Here is a 15,838-nt window from a genome sequence, read left to right on the forward strand (position 1 = left end):
ACGTTGATGTTTACTCAGTTTTCTGGCTCTATGAAACACATACATTTTTATTCATGGTGATTGATGAGTACAGAGATACAAATGTGTCTGTTTCCTATAATTAAACAAAAGTTGTGGATTTGTAAACAGACACAGAGTGCCAAGAACTTAGTTAAGCATGTCTGAACAACTGAATATTTGAAAGCCTGTGCAAACAAGGCCTTTCATCTCTTTGTGAAGACTAAATCATTCACAACATTAAGCACTCTTAAACAGGGTACACAGCAGAAGAGAGCTGGGTGAATACAAATGAACACATCTGGTATTAGACTGGTGGGATGCATGTGTTGTTAAACCTTCTGTCGAGCCAACAGCAAACCTTCTATCTGTAAGACGATTTGTCCTTCACAGTCATCCTCACTGAGCTCTGTGCTCAGCCTCGGTTATAGATTCAGACACTGCTTGAACTGAGGAACAAAACCCAACAGAGGCAGGATATTAACATTAAAAGATTCAGTTTCAGGTCAATGCACTGGATCGATGAAACTGCTCAATGGAATGAAATGGTTATATTACAGATTATAAAGCTGAAAAGAGAGGAGGCATCCCCATGTTTGTAACACAGTCCTCTGTTTCTATGATAATCATTCGTGCCTCAGGCTTAAAAAAAAAAGGAGAGATATTGTGTCACAGACTCGTACAATGTAAACAAAATAACCACATAAACAGATAACCATCAGCTAAGTAAATGACTTATTTTAAGAGTCATACTGTCTGAATAAATTTAACTCTCCATTACAAGCAATACAAAGAGATAGACAGAGCGACAGTTATTTATCTAACAAGGAAATTCCAAACAGCACAATAGTCATGTAAGTCTATGAAACCCCCAGAGACCAGTGTTTGATGGACCAGTCTTCAGTGATGGGGTGCGGATCTAGTGGACCTATCTGTCTTCTTTTAACCTTCAAACTAAAACAGTACAGAGAAATGTATCAGGAGCTGTGAAGGTGAGTGATTGATCATGTGTCATTTCCTAAAAGCCTAACCAGGGACAAGGAGTGCAAATTGGCCATGGATAGAAGTGTCTTATAAATTGCATCTGTTGCACATCAACCAGATGTAACGATGCCTACATGTATTTTCCCCTTACAAATAAACAGATAAACACAGAAATCGTGGTCTTTATGTGTCTCTCGGATTTGTTTAGAAAATGCTGTTTAGCTCACTGCTGGCCCCAATAATCAGGTGACAGAGACAGTCACCTGCCATGTATACTTTTCACTACTACAGATTTGTGAAGGCCAACACATCTTTAAATAAAGTATCAGCAATTGATGAATTGAAAGTTCAACAGCTGAAAGTTAACAGAAGATGATGAAAAGGATGATGGAGAGGGGGGAGGATGAAAAACAGGAAGGTGTGGGTAAAGATGATGGCCGCAAAATGGAGAAATGGTTATGATCATGTTACTATAATATTTTTAAAATAATGTTGTTTTTTTTCAAGTCACTATCACTGAGCTGTTGTGGGGAGCCCAAAAAAATCTTAACACATTTAAAAGCACAACTTCAAATAAATCAGAAATAATCAAAATAACTTAATATGTGCATGTTTATGGAGCTGTCCTTGGAGCAGCCTTGTAGTTAAGACTGTTCTTGCACAGGTGAGTGTACAAGAGTGTTACTTTACACCTGAGGTATGTACGAGATCATGTAACCATAACCCTTTGCATGTAAAGGTTTAGAACTTCTTTGTAAAAATATTAATAAAAGAAAGGAATTACAGTATCTGCTCAATTAGAATCCTTATGCAACACAAGTGTTAAATCATGCAACCCCCCTTGTTTAAAAATGTGTTTTTAATCATGGATATTTGTAGTTCAATAAAGAATGCTGGAACAGTGTGGGCAGTTACATAAAATAAGAGCCAGGCAATCAGTTTAGATGTTTCAAAGGACAGCAAAGACTGAAGTGTTGTATTACATCGTCAGCTTACTTTGTCAAGGTGACAAATTCAAATCATGATAACTGCCAAAACATAACATGATATAAAGACAGATACTGTGGCTACATTTTATTCTTCATGTAAGACATTCAACATTTAATGAGAATATTTTTCCCATTCAAGATGCAACCTTTTTTGAGCGTGCCCAAATCCTACAGGAATCGGTTTTCTCATCTGAGATAACCAAGCGTAGATGGTGCCATTGGCATGCCAAACAGACAGATTTGCTTTGTTTTCATCTCTCTCAAGTGCTCTACTGAGAAGCTATATATAAACAGGTGCTGTCCTCTCAGAACTAGCCATCTGTGCCGGTTTTATCACAAGAAAAATCGTACAATAAAACGTGTAGAAATGTAAGAGACAAGCGTCTATGTGTTTGTGCACACCAGTGTGCATAGAAAACTACTGAAGTTATATGTGTGCACATAGCATATCATAGACCGAGCAGAACACAATGATCTACTATATAAAAATAGAACCCAAGCCCCTGAATCTCTAGTCACTTTAAACTTAAAGCTGCGTAAAGCTTGCTTTTTCTATCCTCCAGGCAGGTTTATAAAAGCAGCATTTTATCAGATACCTAATTTAGATAATGATGAACATTTTTCCTCCACAGAGAAGCTTTTTCGTGCCATTTTGGCACTGCCAAACTTTCCTCTTTGCTCCTGAATCAGCATAACATCACTGCGTGGGTGAGAGGGAGAGAGGAGCAAGGCCAAAACGGAGCTGGGAGTAGCAAATTATTCATGTAGAGTGCTTTAGCTTGTACAGCAGTAAGCAATGTGGGCTGTGCTTCCCACCTCTATCCCGCTTCTGTGGACGACTGAGGCTCTGCTTCTTTTGAGACGGACATTTAATGCAGCCTGAAAACAGAGCATCCAATTCACTGTGACAATCCCTTTCTACTGGTTAACTGCCCTCTGAAGAACAGCAGTTCAACAGCTCAATAGAGAGAAATTACACTGCAGCTAAAACCACAAATGAGATAGATAACGAAAGGAGTTCTTCTGGAAGAAAATAATTAGTTTTCAAAAACATTACTTGTTTTTTAACACTTGGAAAAAGGACTTTGCTCTGCAGATCTGTTTTTGTTTTGAGTCGTTTTTAACCATTCCCTGGATGTGTGTTTGGCACATTTGTTTGGCGGTGGCCGGCTCACTTTGTAAGTGAGATCATCTTGTTAGAGAGCTGGTAACCTCATTAAATGGCAGGAGGTTAGCTTTTCTGCTCGCTTGAGATTGTTTTTATCCTTGGCTGTTAACTGTGACTCAGATACAGCTGACAAGACAAAACGCCGGCTGTAATCTATCAATTACATTTCAAGTTCAGCCATTTGGGGGTCTTATCCACTATGACATGTAATGAGCCAATATGAGGTGGATGTCAGTCTCCACTTCAGAGACATTTATTTTTCAGAATGTAGTCCAAACACTGAGACTGAACTGTTTTATACTTGCCTCATTATTTCGCTGTCACTATTGCATCAGATTGTTTATAACGTCTCGTAAATTCCGAAGCCATTTTTATCATTTCACATTTGATTCAACTTCCCCTGTGCTGCTACCTTGCCGTAGTGGGGTTGCTTGTGTGCCTCCATGACTCTGAAGGCTACACCGGTGGGGGGTTTATACCCCCCAGCAGGTTCAACCATGCCGGGCAGGTTTCTAGAGTAGAGGTCGGACGAAAAGCAGCAACTGGCCCTCCAGGTTGGGGGTTAGGCGTGGGGTTAACTACCCCATCCTGTAAAAACATTCCAGTTACAGAAACGCTAACAAATGAAAACCAAATCACACACCTGGCTGAAGAAGGTGCCCCAGCAATGGGGACTATGACGCTTACCAGCCAAACCCGCAAGGGCGCTGGTAATCCGACACACCTTCTGACACCAAGAACACCCATCCCCATGGGGACATGGAACATCAGAACCATGGTCCAGGCTGGCAAGGCTGCAACCATTGGCAAGGAAATGGAGCGCTACAACCTCTCAGTCCTGGGCCTGGCAGAAACAAGATGGACGCAGTCGGGTGAGGTCAAATTGACCAGTGGCCAGTCCATTATCTATTCTGGACACGAAGAGGAGGCAGCCAACCATACGGAAGGAGTGGCAATCATGATGACGAAAGGAGACTTACAAATCCGAAAGAGAAAGTGGAGTTGGATTGGCCACACCCTCAGAAAACCTGCCACAAACATCACCCGACAAGCCCTGAAATGGAACCCCCAGGGGAAAAGGAAAAGAGGTCGCCCCAGGAACAGCTGGAGAAGAAGTGTAGAGGCAGAAATGTCAGAGAGTGGGCTCAACTGGGGAGAGCTTGAGCGAAAAGCCACAAACAGAGTGAAATGGAGGATATTCGTCAGCGGTCTATGCACCCAAGAGGAGCAAAAGGCTTAAGAAAGAAGAAGTAAGAAGAAGACATTTGATTCAAACCTTTTTGGAACTATTGATCTCTACATGAAAACCAGAGCTACACTTACACATATGAACGTTTTTTTTCTTTGTGTCCCGCATCTTTAAGAATTTTAATCTGTACAGTGCTAACTGAGAGCTAAATGCAAGGCAACTGGAAACACACCAGAAAAATAGGAACAAATCTTTACCAATTTGAAGACTATAGGACTGTAAGAGTAACACAATTCAATTACAACTGAGGTTGGCAAAATGTTCACTTCTTTGATACTTTTTTTTTTTTTTTGCTGTGGTATCAAGACAGGTATGGATATCATTGGCCTTTTTCTACTATTGTGTGGAAGTTTAAAATCCTGGCATCGTGACAGCACTGATTAAAACAACTTTCATTAACTCATTAAGCAGCAATTGAAGTGGATTTCCTTGTGTTTTCTGTATTTTGTTACTGGTGACAGTATGTGCAGTTTGTTTCTGTGTCAACTTGAATTCTGCATCTGCAATGCTGCTCATGTGTTGGCATGACAGATTTTATGGAGGTGTTATAGTAAAGTAGAAAAATCTAGAAATACATCCCTCATGAGGAGATGCAGTGTGGCACTCCATGGACAGCTGCCTTTTTCACATTTGTACATGTCTGCAGTCAATATTTACACCATACACCCAACTCAAGCATACAGTCAATGTTTTTTTGTGTTTGATGCAATAAGATTTTTTCATTTATTCAAGTTGACAAGGCACTATGAGTGAAGTTGAGCAGAGCAGTAAGCACATGGACCTGCATGTGCCACAGGAGACAAATGTGGAAAGTGTGAACACTGACAGTGAAGTGAGATCACAGTCAGAAAAGCTGCCCTTTCACTGTCAAAATATAATGAGAGATTGAACACTGCAGGTTACCTCAAGGAAAAGGTCAGAGAGATTGATCCCTTTCTCATAGATTGATCCTACTCTCAGAGGAACTTGCTGAGACATTACATCCCTGATCACTCTCACAGTGTGTTTGAATATATATGTGTCTGTGCACAACAACATGTGTAGCATGTCCACATGAATGCAAACGTGCACAGGTACGAATTCACCAAACTATGTAATGCATTCACTATGTACAGTATTAATCAGATACTACCACTACCACTAAGACAAACAAGGATAAAATGAGGTTTGTCAGATACACTTTAAAACACCTTTGATGAAGGAATGTGGTTTCCTTAATTAAAATAACATGTTTACTCTCTCTCTCTCTCTTTCAATTTAGAGTGAGCCAAAATGTAATGGGGCAGGACACCCAAATACTCTAAGCAGCGGATAAACTCCAGGCTATAAAAGGCGTTTTTGAAGTTGTTAAAAACAACCACCATAAAGTATAAGAAAGAGCAACATTGCTGCAGGCAAACATGCAGAGAGAAAGGAAAACAAACTGTAAAGCCCCGCAGAACGGCCTGTCACAGTGTGGCTAAAAAGACAACTTGAAGTTGTTTTTCTTTTTCTTTGCTGTTCCCATTCTATAAAATGAATTATAATTAAATAACGATTATACACATCCACATGTGAAAGACTCCACACAAGATACCTACAGTAGAAAAACATGAACATGGTGAATTATTAAACCTTTATGCAGCCTCAAACTTTAACTCAATACAAGGGGGGAATGGATTTGTAGTTATTTTGAGTTTTGTTTCTGGATGTAGGTTAGTGTAAGTCACTCTCTGTTTAACTTTGATTGGCAAGCTAGTCACTACGTAACACCAAGTCTTCAATGTATTCAAATAACATTTTGGTAAATGTATTGTATCAAACAAGAATTTTCTGATTAGAGAAAAAGACATTGTGTGTTTGCTCAGTTAACATATGTAATGTTTGTTTTCAGGTATCAAACTTTTCTTCTGTTGAAGACTGTCTGGTATCCAGTGACTTCAGTTTCTGGTGCAAATGCAGCTTTGTTCTCTGAGTGACTACAGAATAAATTTTTTCAAGGAGCAATTTAGAGATGCTCCTCTGTACTTCTCTCTTGACTAAACTTAAATAAATAAAAGGTCACTCTGTGCACCAGTGAAACTCTCCATGCTGATTGTTAATTACTGACCTTCTCTTTTTTAGTTTCATAATAAAATAAAAGGGCAAAGCGCACATTAGTAAGAGACAAATTACTGATGAGGCTAAAATGTAACAGAAAGCTTTAACACCTCCTACCCATGGAGGGAGCCAGAGAGTGCAGAATTTCATAGATATGGAGCCCCGTGGGCGCAAACACACCCACACAACAACATGAACGCGCAGAACAAAACAACAAACACTCACACAGTCAGATCCTGCTATATACTGCGCTTTGAGTGGGCTGCATGTTTAACAGCATCCTCTTGAATACTACCTCAGATCTTATTCCTTACACTATTGATGGTGACTGTCACAACGCCATGTCCTATCTCAATCTGCCCCCTCATACATACACATGCATACTAGAATAATATGCAGCTCAACAAAGTGTATGAACATATGTGCATGAAGACATACTGAGCATAACCTACAGCCCCAGTGTTCTCTTCTCCCTGTCAGTCAACTCGCAGCACGAGTCTGTTCCCCTGCCTGCTTTTTCTGCCAGGAACCAGAACACAAGCTGTGAGCGAGAAATGTCAGCTGTCATTAAACGCCATGACATACCTCACAGTGATATAATAAGTTTAGGTGCTCATTATCATGACAATAAGGACGATACAGTCTTGCAAAGTTACATTTATTAACAAATAAATCACAAGAAGGAAATTAAGTACATGAGGGCGTGACAGTGTTGCTAGACAATATTAAATCTTTAGAATAACACTGTCACACTTTCCCAAAACGGGTTAATTAAGCGTTAATTAAAATATTTCAACTAAAGCTTTCACATCTTTTCTTTTCTGTCAAAACAGCTTTGGTTATTATCTGTATTTACATTTTTTCTGACAATTAAAAACAAACTACTTTGCCATGTTAGAAAAAAGAGCCAAAATACAAAGGATAACTTTGTAACAACAAAGGCAGAAATCATCATAGTAATCCTTCACGTTCTCTGTCCCTCAGAGATTAATGAGGCTTGCACGACGGAGGGGGTCATAATTAATTCGTAACAACTGAAGGTCAGGGGAGCAGAGGGTCAGTATGAATTATTAACTAGCACGTGCAAAGGGGTACGCTGCTGAGCAGGTAGGAACCATGGACTGTAAAAAAGAAGGAACAGGGTTACTTTAAGTTGAATGGGGAAATACGTCATACGTAGTTCAGTGCCCAGACACACATGTTTATGCCCTTAAAAGAGCGTAGGAACATGTGAACATAATGTGAGGAAAGTATAAATAAATGTAAACAAAATGCACTGTTCATTCATTAAAGTCAAAATCACTACAAAATATTATACTCACTGTATTCCATCCTGTTTGGATGCAGTAATATTCACAATAAGAGTCAAATGACGGCAGTGCAAGTTACTCCATTAAAGTCCCATCAGAGCCATTAAAACCACTGTATCCATTTCTATTGTGCACTGTCAGAATGAACAGAGGTTTAAAATTATCAAGTGCACAGTGCGAAGCGTGAGCGAGCACATGTCGCAGTAGTGCGCCAGGCTTTGCCAAACCACACCATGACTGTGACAGGTCAGTAAGAGTCAGCAGGTATATAGGTCAATCCCCTGGGACTCCTTCAATGGGGACACGTGGTCAGGCCTGTGGATTAGAGAGGAAATGAAGGATCATCCACAGGCAAGCAGGACTCAACTATAGTCACAGTCACTCATGTACAGGCCCATCCCGTGACTAAAAATGATTTTGTAAATATAATAAATGATCATAATCTAGTCATATAGGGGCCAAAGTGTCTGTATATTCAAAGTTCTTTTTAATTCATCAGCTAAACAAGTAGCTATGTAACTTGTACTTAGGCGAACAAATTCACTAAGCAAAGGCTAACGCCAGAGTACTAACTTGCTGCTGATAGTTAATTATGTTAGAACTCTTTCAGAAGGTAAGCATGCTAACATCTGCTTATCATACAATCTGAGGCTAATGGCACATCTGTTTCTGCTTTTTGAAATAACAAAGACATCAACTACTACAAAGATCATACAATAAACAAAAATTGTCAAAAAAAACATGGTTTAAGCATTGTGTGATAACATGTAAGTTGATGTCAATTGGCAGGATCAGTAGAAGTGCAGAGTGCCAAGTTCATACTATATCATCAGAGTTTAGCACTTGACCCTTTATCGCATTTATCACAAGCTGGCGGCAGGGCTCCAGTGACGGGAGAAGCAAGGCTGCCAGCCACTGTCAAAGGATACTTGTCACCAGACCAGGCAACTTTTCTGAGGGAAACCCCTGTGTTTATTTCTTTTTCTGTTTGTTTGTTTGCACCACTTGAGTCTACTCCATGCACATTACCAAAGTGATTAAGATTATTGTTGGGGGGGGGGGGGGGGGGAGAGAGAGGGGGAGTTGCAGTGTGTGAATTATTTTTCCTCTCAGGCAGAGTGTGTTGCTGCAGGAAAACAGAGTGTCATCTGTCATTAAGTGTGTGTATCTCTGCTGTCCCTCTGGGGTTTTGATAGAACAGGGTCAGGTCATGTTTTCTGCTCTTTATTTACTTGTTCTGTCGCTTACTGTTTTTTTCAAGAGGGGAAACAGGTGTCCCCTTTTGTCCTACACACAGGCGGATCACCTTGTGGAAACTGTCCTGTCTCATTAGGGGGCCATCAATACATAAGGAACACTGTGAGAAGAACCAACACATCCAATTTATGTCACAGGATCATTTTGTGTTATGTCGCTGGTTTCCTATCCGCCGTGTTTTTAAAGTGAGTCTGAGACAGACACAGACTGGTGATGATGATGTGTCTGCCTCTGATGCATCTGGGAGGACATAAGATGCCCTTGAAGGACAATGTTACAGTCCTCCAAAAAGAATCTTTTGTACAGAAACCTTTTAGTATGTGTCGATAAGAGTACTATTTCAATGTTCTTGTAAACCTTGTTTGAAAGCCTCATCCAGATTCAAACGTTTTTATAACGTGCTCTGCACAGTTAGAGACAATAACGATTACGTCTAGACCAACTATGAAACAGAATACATTAAAACAGAATAATAATCAAGTGCTTCTGTCTGAAAACCTTATGCTCAAGATTTCATATTTACTGCAGAAAAACGAGAAAAAGATCTGCACACGGTTCAGCTCCCGATGAGCAACTTTATTCTAAACAGAGCGATGTTCAGATTCCAAGGATCGTCCTTAGGCAAATGTGGCAGGAGACTGAGGAAGATCCTTTGGAGCCAAACATTTCCCTGTTTAAAATTAAGTTGCTCATTGGGAGCTGAAGAATGTGTGGACCTTTCTATTTTTCTGCAGTTAATACAATTAGGATCATTGGCACCTTAAAAACATTAAGAGAGATTTCTTAAACCATAAAATAATTTAAACTATAAATTGCTAGTATCGGTTTATTTCAGATAGCCTACTTATCTATTAAACAAGGCTTTTAATAACCTCCATCCATTGCCTCCATGATAAATCCTTTTAGTTGTAAAAATAAAGGGATATTCAGAGGATCCACCTCCTCCATTCCTCAAACAAGTGAAATCTTTCTTAGAGGACAGGAACAATCAAATATCCCTCTCCACACACTTCAAAACGTGTGAGATAGTATTCAAAGGCAAAGTGAAGCGCTCTGAAGGCAGCTGCTCTGCTTGTTAACTGTTCTCCTTATAGTTACTTTAAAAAAAAAAAAAAAAAGCTATTTAGCACAGCTCTGCTAATTTACCTTGAGAATATTCAGATGAATTGCAGTGTTTATCCCTCTGCAATCTTGCTTTAAAAAAATCACCCTGTGCAGCAGCACAGCTCAGCCTAGTTTAGTAAAAGGCACCTCTATCTGTAGTCAAGCTGTCTATACTGCAGTCAGTAAAAAAAAGAAGATTCTGATGTGACATATTTTCACCTTCATATACTATCTACCTCTTTGACTGTTCGGACATGTTTCCTGTTATTTGTCTCTTCCCCGCTGTTTGGAGCATTGATCAGCAGACAGGCATTATTTCAGCCAGATAATAGGATTCAGTATTCTAGTGTGGCTGAATGAGATTAAGTAAGTCGTGTATGCACTCATCAATAACAGAATAGGTTATCAGCATGCATCATACAGAAGATGGGTAATTTGATTACTCCCATGGACACACAGGAAGATTAAACAGTCAGTTGTACTTTCTCTGAAATTCCTCCAAGCATCAAATAAAAAAGAAGTAAGAGAACCTAAACAAACATCTGTTTTCTAAGACTGTAATCAAGCCGCAGCCCGACAAATGTATTTTACACTATGGTAAGCAGCCGAGCTGAAACAACTTCTGTGTCTTGTCGCATATGTCTGTCCCCAGGACAAGTTAATCAGGCTGTCTCTGCAGCCCTCTTTTATATTAGATGAGTTTCTCATTCTCTTGTCAGGCAAATCTAAAGCTTTCAGCCAAGCAAATACATTGTATGTGTCTACCATTAATCTTGTAGACAAGTTACTCAAGCTGTAACCTACTGACAGCGTCTAGTCGTACGACTTTAATACTGGAACAAGTTCAGTTGGACTATTCGTCTCACTAAAGTGATAAGTACAGCACAAGCATAATGCAAATGTTAATTCATTAAGACAGCAGTTAAACAACTCTGATAATAGACTAATAAAAATAAACATATGCATTAAACAAGGATGTTAAAAGTAATTCCTCAATTGTTATCCTCAGTTCTTCAAATAAGATGATTAGGCTTGTATTTATAAGAGTCCATTGCCCAAATCATGTAGTATTTCATTCAATGTTGTTACATCAGAATTGGTGTGAGCAATATAACTTCAAATCCAGTTCAAACCTAAAAAAGAGCATAAAAAGTAACAAAACCATTAAAAAACGGCACCATGTTGCACCTCATTGCTCATACAAAATTGCAGATTGAAAAATATTTTCGTTTAAAAAAAAAAAATTAAAAGTAAAAAAAAAAGTATCACGTTTCCTGGAGAGAATTCATTGGAGGATAAGTGAGGATAAGCTGACAGTAGTAGATTGATCACACATCTCTGCTGCTTATTTCTGTAGCAGAGGGATCACTAATCCAGCTTAAAAAAAGGAAACCTAAAATATGAGACAAAAACGAAGTGTATTTGTTGGTTTGTGAAGTGAGGTTTAATCAGAATGCAGGTCAATGACAGTCACCAAGTGAACCAATTCACTACTATTACCCCTTCTTGTTTCTTTCCAGCCCCCAGCAATAAACTGTTCAGTGGAGCCCGATGTCTTTACTAATGGAACCAGTGGGAGGAACATCTCTCTTGTTAAGTACAATGCTCCTCATTCAGTTTCTGCTTTTGTTGCTTTTGCTGCTCAGGGCTGCAGCCCTCGGCCTCACCAACAGATCTGGTCATTTCCACTGCTGCCCGACAGCTGCAGCACTGAGAAGATTAGCAAGGGGTTAAATGTAATATCTGAGCGATCAGTGAGCTTTATCTCTTTCATTTTGTCTCTCAATCTCTTGCTCCCTTTCATTATAGCTCCCTCTGTCTGCCCCTGTCTGCCCCTGTTCCCCTGACATACAACTGCATCTCCATTCTATAATCTCACATTTTTGTCGCCAGCCTTTTAGTATTTGCAGCCTCTAAACACAGCACACACCCAGCTAACCCCTCCTCCTTCTCTCCTAATGCCAGCATTAGGGAGTAGTCGCATGCCTGAGGTGCTGCGAGGAGGAGAGAGCTGGAGCAGCGATGAGGCTGATGAAGTGATGTCTTGAGACAGGAGGGCCCAGTAGCAGGGGTGGGAGGACTTCTCCGCCCCACCTCTGTGCCTCTGACAGAGCGGATAGACACAGCACCGCCAGCTGCCCCTGGAGCATTGCTAAAGCTCGTTAGCATAGCCACCAGGCCTTGAAGATGATGAGTTCTGAAGAGGTGATTAAGCCAATGTGGAGCAAATTCGCTCACAAGGTACAGGAGGAGGGGCATTTGAAGATAGAAGAACAGAAAAGGACTGGAAGGGTAATTCAAGTTCAATATGGTCACCGTGCTCCTATATAGTCATTCATCAAAAGAGCTGATAGCGCTGCTGGTTCAGGCCAGAAAAATGAACCCTTATGGTGCACAGAATCTTAGCAGAATAACGCACATGAAATCGCATTATAAAATGGCACAAAAACTGTGAAATATATATATTTTTTTTCTATTTATGTTCCTGTTAAACAATATTTGTATCTGTTTGTACACAACAGCAGCACAAATACAAGACAAAGGCAACCAGTTTTGGGTAATTTCTTGTTTTAAATTACCCCAAAATTAAAAGCAAACCTGCATACCATCCAAATATCACAAGTATATTTGTACAATTAAGATAGAGTTATCTACACTGCTTTCTGTTTCTTAAGAGACGTAAATGGAAAATAACTTTCTGACCCATGTGTTTGATTGGACCAACACTGCTCTCCGTCTTGTTTGCCCTTTGGGATAATCATAATACTGATGATTTGTAGTTTTTTTTAAGAATATGTAGTTTTTGGATATTTTAATCATTATAAAAATGAATATTGCATAACTTTAAAACACATGGTATTAAAAGGAATCCATGTATCAAAGGTTTTGACAAACATAGTACGGGCAACTCAATTGACTAAAAACACACACCAAAATAAGAACTAATGTAAGAGCAGTTGTGGGAGCTTAGCCCTGGTGTTGAGATGTATACAGGAGTTTAGTCAAAGTGTGTGTAACTCACACTAAGTCTGAGCTCGGCACCTGCTGCCAAACACAAAAGGCCCAGAGATGAGAGTGAGTGGCATTTAAGCCGCCAAACCAGCGGGCCATCTGTGCTGGGCGCCACATAATCTCAACAGGAAGCAGTCATCACATCTTCTTCCTGTCCCCCTGTCTACTACACAGACTTTATCAGTGAGTGTACTGCGAGAACAAAAGAATTTGGGGCAAACATGCCTCATGTAATTTAAACTGAACATGTTCTGTCTTATTAAATGAAATGCTGGATGTTGTTGAAAACTCTTTACTTCCCCATTACAATCTCTTCCTTGCTAACATATTCATCAGGCTAACTCAAACTGCCATTGTCTCAGTTTAATCAGCCAACAAGGCTTCTTATTCTCAGATGGCTCTTATTTGTGTGGGTGGGTCTTTACAGTGGTGTGTTGGGGTTAAGCGGCATACTCAAGGGAATCTAAACACCCTCAACACAGATTAGAAACACTCTTAACTATTAGCTCCTTCTACAACACACACTCTCACTCTCACACACAAACACAAACCAAAAACACCCATCTCCATGTCTCCTTTTGTTTGTGTCTGAATCACCTCTTACAAATACTTTGACTTTTTACGGCAGGGGCTTTTAAAATGCTCGCCCCGCTGTTGCTGCTAAACCAACAGAGCGTATAGACTGAATCAAGAGGGGCTGAGTATCTGTGTTGCAATGTCAACTGCAAGCGTCTCAACCTGAAGTAATTGCCAATTCAATCAGTGTGTCAACAGCAAAGCACTCTCCAGTGCATGCAGACAGGAGGAAGGGGAGGCATCCCATGAGTACATCCATCCTGACTTTAGGGAAACAAGAGTGACAAATGTACAAAACAACAGCAGTGCCCTGTTAAAGAATTTGACACATAAAAAAGATAATTTGCCACAAGAGCTATATATGTGTAATGTAAGAGAATTTAACGTCTTCAAAAAAGAGCTTATATGAAAAAACCTGCAAGACAATAATTAAATATTTCATGAGAATCTATTCCTGCTTTTGGAATACTCTCAGTTTTACAGCGAGGTGAGTCAGGATCACACATTTCACCGATTTAATACATCTGAACTAAGAGAACAGGAGAGCGCAGGACGTTGTGTGTGGGTGTCCAAACTATAAGTGTATGTGGGTGTTTGCAGCGCTGCAAAATGTATTTCTTTACGCAGTGCCAGATGCTACCATTAGCATTTTAAAATGGTTTTTGGAAGTAAGGTTGATTTTACAAAACTGCAAAAAAAATGTTTTTATATTCTCAAAATTAAGAGGCACAATTCTCTTTGAACAGTGAACTGAAAACTTTTACAATGTCACTCACTCCATCACTGTGGTAAGTTCTCAGTGTGTGTGACATGCATGCTGGCATGTGCTGCATGAGAAAGATGCATGTGTGTGTGTGTGTGTCTTAGTGCTTCCTAGGCTTGCAGGATATTAGGAAAAACTAATAAATTGAATTCTAGCATTGCAGTCTAGTACTTTAGCTATAACCTACATTTAGTTTTAAAATAGCAGAAATACTTTGTTTTTCACCTCAAGGTTTTCATCAACCACATTTTCTTCAAGTCTGTCCTTTCAAATAGAGCTAACTCAACTCTCAATTTATCCTATATACCATATATAAATATGGACAGTGCAGCTCCATCCCCCTTTTCTAATAAACAAAATTTAAACCAAAATTTCTTGCCAAGGGCGCTGGCATATTGCGATGATGATGTCATTTGGAGCCAAGTAATACGCAGAAGGGATCTGGCTGGTGGATCCGCAGAATTGATGCCCCACCCCCTCCAATTATCATGGCACACATTAAACTTAATTATAAAACATCAGAGAGTCCTCCAGACGGTACAGTCCAAAGAAAAATAGATTCTTGTGTTTGTTTGAAGCAGACACTAGTGGAAAGTTTAATGACTCTTGTGTTAGTGTTTCAGTTGCTTCTCTACTCTGCTTATTTGATACACAGTGTGGAAGGAGTTGAATATAGAATAGAGATATCAATCATGATGATTTTAAATCTTTTCTTTTTTGTATGAAATAACTAATTAAAACTATTCTTCTGAGAAAAGTGAACATGATCATGATGCAGATTTTTAAAAAGTAGTGACACAGAGTTGTGGCTCAAGTACAAATGTTGAATCTGTAGTGGATTGATAGCTTTATGCAGATATCAGTTTTCCTGAGACAAATAAATCATCATTAAACATCGATGGGAGCTGGTATGTCATTAGCGCAGAGCATTTTCCGCCATGTTTTTCTGTCCACATTTATTTTTTTCCTGCATATGTGGAAACCTGCTGAAACGTAAATAGTCAATACAGCTCGGACTACAAATGTACTACAAATGTAAACATGAACACTTCCCATGCTGAAAATCCAGACCCCTGTGTACAGACTCTACATATTTATGTAGAATCTGTTAATAGAGATTAGGTTGCTGCTCATTGACACCAACCAATCTGATTGTAGCTTAATGCTAGCTGATGCTACATAATTATAACTGAATGGTCTCTGTGTCCAGGGCTCCCCCTTTGATAGGTCAAATGTCTGTGGATGTCAGCACAAGTGTATGAAACAGTTTTCTAATTTATTGCAATAAAGATAATCTTTTGCTATGTGTTATTGAAATGCAATAAACACATTGTATGGCAACCAAATTGC

General features: G+C 39.5%; 1 protein-coding gene across 2 annotated transcripts in view; it reads right to left on the bottom strand.

Moving 5' to 3' along the window:
- Positions 1-15,838, bottom strand: part of bsnb (bassoon (presynaptic cytomatrix protein) b) — a 66,158-nt gene that overhangs the window by 22,059 nt on the left and 28,261 nt on the right. The gene's annotated exons all lie outside the window — the stretch shown is intronic.

The sequence above is a fragment of the Labrus bergylta genome, chromosome 5 (genome assembly GCF_963930695.1).
Source record: "Labrus bergylta chromosome 5, fLabBer1.1, whole genome shotgun sequence".
Lineage (NCBI taxonomy): Eukaryota > Metazoa > Chordata > Actinopteri > Labriformes > Labridae > Labrus > Labrus bergylta.